Source organism: Meleagris gallopavo, chromosome 6, assembly GCF_000146605.3.
Source record: "Meleagris gallopavo isolate NT-WF06-2002-E0010 breed Aviagen turkey brand Nicholas breeding stock chromosome 6, Turkey_5.1, whole genome shotgun sequence".
Classification (NCBI taxonomy): Eukaryota; Metazoa; Chordata; class Aves; order Galliformes; family Phasianidae; genus Meleagris; species Meleagris gallopavo.
The window spans coordinates 48,368,817-48,375,947 of NC_015016.2; positions in this window are offsets into that span (position 1 = coordinate 48,368,817).

Below are 7,131 nucleotides of genomic sequence, written 5' to 3' on the forward strand. Positions count from 1 at the left end.
CACCTATTGTGTAAAGAGCACATCAGTAAAAGTGATGATCCATCTGTGGTAACACAGTTTGCTGCGTTGGTGGCTTCAGTTCTCATCTTCTACAGTAGGGCAAGCCAGGCTTTTCAACATGGCCATTGATATCCATGGAGGAAAAGAGCTATTTCTTAGAAGTACTATTAGACACTACCAGAAGTTGCTCGTGATTCCAGTATCACCTGGAATGCACAACTAATCTTTCTTTTTCTGAGGATTTCATAAGCTAAGCATCCTCCAAGAAAACCATTTAGAATTACAACACTGAGCTTAAAATCAGGATAAGTCTTTTCTCTCCCTCTATTACAGCGATTCTCACTGACAAAACATTTCAGCATTTTTATTATAAATGTATACCAGACAAATCTTGTAACCTTCTGGTCAAGAACAGAGGACCTGTCAGACATGTTACACAGAATTAACACTTATTTCTACTTCACGGGAATCCTGGAGAAATAAAACCATCAAAAAAGCAAAAGAGAGTAATTTAATACGTTAATATTATATTGCGGGATTAACTGTTCACTTCAAAGTCTGTATTGCATGATACTAGTTTGGTAATTAAAATAACTCTTCTTAATCCAAAAGCCAGGGCAGTCGCAGTTTCATTTAAAGAAATAATCACTGTGAACGGAATTGTCTCTGCTGCTGCTTTCCTAATAGCAGGATGTTATGTTTCCTTGTATTGGAGAAAGAGGGAGTCAATCCACAGTAACCTTACCGGGCAAACTGTCATCCACAAGTCCCCTCCACTTGCTTTCAAATTCCATCTCTCACTTCATTCATCTATATTTTCTGAGTTCCTCTCCTCTTTGGTATTTTGGACCACTGAATTCTAAGCACCACTGCTTACAGGCTGATAATCAGACTAGGTGTATGATCCCTATCTTCTTTATGTGAGACTAGAAAATAGAAATAGGCAAGAAGGAAGAGATTTGCCCAGATATTTTCAATTTCTACTGAAATATTTCTCACTGAAAAGAAATATAATTTGGGACTACGAAGCCAAGATTTTGTTTATAGGATGGCCACCTTGACTAAGTTTCAGGGGGAAAAAAGAATTGTATGTGCAATTCTGGGCGTACTCGTGCAATTCTTGAGGCAGTGTGTCAGTAGAGATGTTTTTCCTCTTTGCAATCATTGATAGCCAAGATTTGCTCTTAATGAATATACAATTTGAACTAAGATGGCAAATTATTCTAAGAGCATTGGTGGAGGTTGTCCTTCAAAGAAAATAAGTTCCTGAGAGCATGCAGAAGTGCATTCAAAAATGATTTCTAAATGTCTGTCAAGTTGTGTGATTCAAAAAAACACTTCAGTGCATCCACTCTAAACACTCATTCTTCCTGCTCTCATCTGAATCTCTCACCTCTTCCAAAACACAGTAAGCTCTCCCCTAGGATAGTTTCTGTCCATATGGTAGATATGATAGCTGGTTACATACAATCACAAAAACAAACTCATCTTGACCACAGTCTATCAGAAACTCTTCCTTATTCTTCCACCTATAACTGCAGGTTGTGTCTGCCTCATGCCCAATTATGAGCTTTTGAGCTCTCTGGAAATCAACATTTGAGTACATGACATTTACAATAATATGATCAAAACTTGAAATTTAGAAAAAAATAATTAAACTTTTCTAATGAATATGCTTTAAAAATGAGATATAACTGTAGTGACCTGAAATCTAGATATCCTTTTATTAAAATGCTATTAAAGATGCATATGTTTCTTTCGAAAGAATGAAAATAGACCTTGAAGCTAATGATTAGCAGAAGAGTGAAAATCCTGCAAAGCCAGGAAATTGACTGTATGGTACAATCAAGTGTCTTTGTGAAGACCTAAATGCTTTCTTAGAAAAATCCCTATAAATCAGTGACTCTACAAGAAAATCTAAAGGAAGGTGAACTCCTGGCATAGGTTCTAATCGTAGTTTGCACATATAGTTCGTAACAGTTAATGACATTTTTTTTCTCTTCAATTTCACATAAAAAAAGATAAAAAGGAAAACTGTGAGAATTTGTCTATAGCATGATGACTGTGGTCGATATCTTGCTATTTGCTCTGTCAACATCATCAAAATATTGTTTAATAATTTAGAAGCAACCATGTAATTTTCTTCCCCAGAAGTAGCAAATTAGGCACTTACTAAATAATTGACAAAAATACTTAATTCTAGGGATGTCTTGAGGAACATACTATTATCTGACAGTTTTTAAAACTTTTCCTTGCATTAGTGATCATATTTTTGAATTGTTTTCATGCCACTTTTTCCCAGCATAGGAAACTGCACAGCTTGAGACTTCAACCTTCTCATTTTCAGTAACTAACCATCTTCTCACACAAAAATAGAGAGGGAGTCATGCAGAGGATTCATTAAAAAGTAGATATACAGGGGGAAGCATTCACATAGGCAGAGGTACACATGTTCAGGCATTATGTCGTAATGAATTAAGTTTGTATGCCTGTTTCCACGAAGACATTGCAAAAATTAGAATTTCAAGAGTGTGAACTTGAATGTATTGAATGACTTGTATGTTTTAGAACATTTTCTTGAGAAATAACATAGTAAATGTCAACAATTTTAAAAATATATTAATACAATTTTGTAGGCAACTTGAAGAAGATAGTTTTAAATAATACAGCAAACCATACCTTTAAAAATCTGTACTAGGAAAGCATGCTCATAGTTTCATGCAGTTGTTTTCTTCAGATAAGCTGAAATACTGGTATCAAAATGCATTGAAATCACCTGTAATGTGAACATTTAAGTTCCACATGCTCACAAAACCAAAGGAGGAATTCACTTACGGAGTTATCTGATTATTCTTTCGAGAAGAAACAACAAAACATTTAGCTGGGACATCCTTGTGTCCCACTCACACTTTTGAGAGATAACCAGCTCATTTGTCTAGGGACTATTTTGGGTCGCTGTGCATTTTAGCAAACAGAGCTGGGCAATGGTATGGCACTGTCTGCTTGCACCAAAGGTGTTTCTTGGCATCTCCATGAAAAGATTTGAATAGACAAGCTGAGTAGAGTTGCTCGGTGATAGAAGCTCAGCTGCTATCTTGAAAGAACACTTGATATTTTGTCCTCACCTATTTTTGCCAAAAACCTTTAGGAACAAGAACTCCGGTATGTCCCATGAGCATTTTAATCAAGATTACTATAATTTAATTGATGAATTCCAGTAAGAATGCATTTTGTTTTTTTCAGGGGAAAGGTGTTGTTTAAGTATTTATTATATGGACTCCTTTAATAAATCACAAAACATAACTGAACTATTCATGTGGAAATTATTCATTTTCACTCTCATCACTCCATATCTTCTGTTTCACTCCATTTTTCATATGCTGAATCACTTTTTTCCTGGTAAAAAAAAAAAAATCTGTTGAATCAGTAGCTGGTCAGTAGATGACAAGTGAATATTACAGCCTAAAGACATTTTCTTTTCAAACTCAAACGCTGCAAGATTCTTTAGGCAACCTGCTCCCTTAAATTTGGCACCCAAGTGCCTTTGAGGATCTTGATTATGTACAACACAATGTCCTAGTGATTATTTCTAAGCAATCTCTGAAAACAGCTGGTTGTCTACTTTGTACAGACTCTAAAATAAATTTCTGAGAACCAGTGCTTGCTCAGAGGGTGGGTGTGGAGGGAATGGAGAAAAAACCCACCTCCTTCCTGCTCTCAGCATAACCTCTTTCAAGCGCAATTCCACAGTAATTGAATTACATTTCTAACCACGTCACAGCTCAGAGTCCTACATACATGAAACCCATGTAACATACACAGCTCTGTTGTTGGAAGCTCAGATATTTCTGTTTCTTCAGTTTGCGACTGTCTGTTCTGTACAACTGTCAAAAAAGCAATGATGTTTCTTAACTGTTACTCTGTGTGGTGATTTTTTTAAAGAAAAAAAAAATTTCCTTTGCTTAAAAATGTTAATATCTACATGGTACAAATTACAAGCCTTGACATTTACACCTTACTGCAGTAATGAAATGGAACAGGGGTAAGTTGCCATCTGCTGCTGTTTGGCTGAAGACAGTTTTCTGCAAGACTAAGTTAACTGGCCAGCAGCACATCTGTTTTTCCTGTGATCTGTGATGCCTGTAATTGCTCACGGCAAAAATATAAAAGCATTATTTTAAGATGAAAATTGAGAATTTGCAGCAGATTGTTGAAGGCAGTCAAAGCCAGCAGGGCGTCCCCAAGGCTGCAGTTCACAGAGCTTACTACTTTTCCACCACTGGCTGTGGAGGAACTATGTGTCCCTATTTCAACAAGGCATCATGGTTACTTCCTTATAGACTAGAGAAAGAAAACTTATACCCATTCCACTGATCCACAGAGATAGGATAGAGAGAGTATTAATTATGTTCACTTTTTTTGGTATTTTTCTTTTTAATATCAGCTAATTAAAGTGCTAACATTGTCACAGCAGAGTTCAGCTTCAGTAGATTGCTGATAACAACTCATTCTCATAAAACTCTTTCAGAAGTACTACCAAGATTCAAAAATCTAAGAAGTAATTTTCACTCTGCTTTTAATTAATTGTGTTTTAAAGAACATAGCAAATGTTATACCTTATTAGTAAGGAATGTTCCCATTTAATGGTTCAAAATCCATTCCTGTAGATCTGTCAAAATCCTGTGGTTAAAATAGAGAATCCAATTTGATCTGCATTTGCAGAGGGGAGTGCATTTTTTGTTTGTTTAGTCAATATGGCTACTGAGGAAAAAAATGACTGAAAATGAGTTTTAAAGCAGAAAATTCACAGGTTTTTAAGAGATCCTTGTGGAGGGAAGGTATTACTTTTACATGTAAGCAGCTTTTGCTCCAAGGATGAGAAATTAGCTTTCTATTCAAAGACAAAACACATTTCTAAAAATCTCAGTCAGTTGTCTGATTTGAGCAGCTTAATTTTGCCCTTGTCATATATGCATGTTACACATCTATCACTAGCAACAACAGCAACAAAAACTGGACAAAAATTAAGAACAAATTATTTCCCCATGACAGTGCTTTCAAAGAAAGCATCATATGTAAAAAAAAATCCTTGGTCTTAGTCATAGCAGAAAAGCATTCTCTATATTATATAGCTGTCTGTGACTAACGTACCTATACCAGACAAAGATATAGGCAATATTTGTCTTACTCACTGTAACTATTGAGAACAAAATAAGTTTAAAAACAGAAATAACAATAACTATTCTCTTAGTTGCATTTCCTGTAGGAAAGAAACATAGATAGCATAAAAATTTGGCTTTTATTTGTATGCATGAAACATGAAGCTTGCTAAGGAAAAGTTATACTGAAGAGATTAAACCACAGCCATTTTTATGTGTGCTTCAAAGCAATTTTCACAGGACAGCTCCAACTGAGGTGTAAATTTCATCTCTCAGAACTGGTGGAAATCACAAGTGACAGACCTTTTTCAGGATGGGAAGCATTGGATCTGAACGTCCTGTTCTGGATGCTGGGTGGAACGAGAAGGTGAAGTACAAAGAATCACAGAATCACAGATTGGTTTGGGTTGCAAGGGGCCTTAAAGCCCATCTAACTCCAACCTCTTGCCATAGGCAAGATTGCCTAACCACCAGATCAGGTTTCCCAGAGCCCTACTCAACCTGGCCTTGAACGTCTCCAGGGAAGGGGCATCCACAACCTCTCTGGGCAACCTGTTCCACTGTCTCACCATGCCCACAGTAAGGAATTTTTCTTAACATCTAACCAAAACCTACCTACCCTACTTCCACCAATATCTGCCTCTGACATTGTGACCCAACAGAATAAAACAGCAGAATTTCTTTTGGAGCAGCCCTCATAGCTGAAGATATCCCTGTTCATTGCAGAGGAGTTGGACTAGATGATCTTTAAAGATTTCTTCCAACTCAAGGAATTCTATGACTCTATACAAAGATAGGAAGAGTGAATGACACACCAGAAGGCTATTCTGCCATTCAGGGAGGCCTGGATGGGTGGGAGAGTTGTGTAGAGAGGAATCTTATGAGGTCCAACACAGGAGTTGTCCTACACTTCCAGGGGAATAACTGCATGCATCAGTGCAGGTTAAATATTCTAATCAAACTTTTAATTGGCTCTGCAGAGATTTGCATTTGTAGTGATTAAGATTTTTTTGCTTTGAATTTGACCAGAAACATGACCAACAAAGAACAGCAGATAATCTGGTTGGAAGGGACCGCTGGGATACATCTAGTCAAGCCTCCTGTATTACATGTGCCTACTGCCAACAACCAAACAGGACAAAAGTGGCTTTTCCTGGCAGTCATGAAATCCTACAAGGACGGAGATTTCTCTACATTCAAGAAACATTTTCCCATGCTGTGCCATATTCCTAATAAAACACTTTTCCTAATATCCAGCCTGAAACAACCAAGTATCATTTGCAGCTGTTGCCTTGGGCTATACCGTTTTATACTACTGTGAACCTCTGTTGATTAGCTCCCTGACAGCAGCTGTGGATGCTATGAAACTTCCCCTCAGCCTCCTCTTTGCAGGACTGAAACAGCTCAGCTTCCCTCCCTATCCCCTCTGCAGTTATCTGGCAGCCATTCTGGATCCACACGAGTTTCTCAGCAGCCATTCTGAAATGAGAGGCCCCAAAACTGGACACAGAAATCCAGGGGCAGACTCACTAGTGCCAAGAAGCCAAGTATATAGTCTGCCTTATTCATGATGAAAGCATGATGCTGGCTACTGTTTAGTCTGACATACAGGTTTTCAGCAGATTTCTCTGCCTGTACCCATGAGTGGGTTTTTGTTTGTTTTTCTTGTTTGTTTTGTTTTGTTTTGTTTTTCTGCTCCAGTTAATTGGAACATGTAACAGCTATCATTTGGGAAAAAGAAACAGTGAATTGCCTGAAATCAAATTGTACCTAATTCTCTACAAAGAGTTAATGCAACAAGAGGATGAAGTATGTTATGATTCTGATATGTTTATATCATACTTAAGTACATTATGCTACTATTTCAGAACTACATAATCCTCTTCAAGACCCTGGTAGCCCGATCCTGCAGTTCTCATGCAGTTTTCAACCCACTGCCATTAGCTGGCATTAACAAAGAGTTAAATACTTT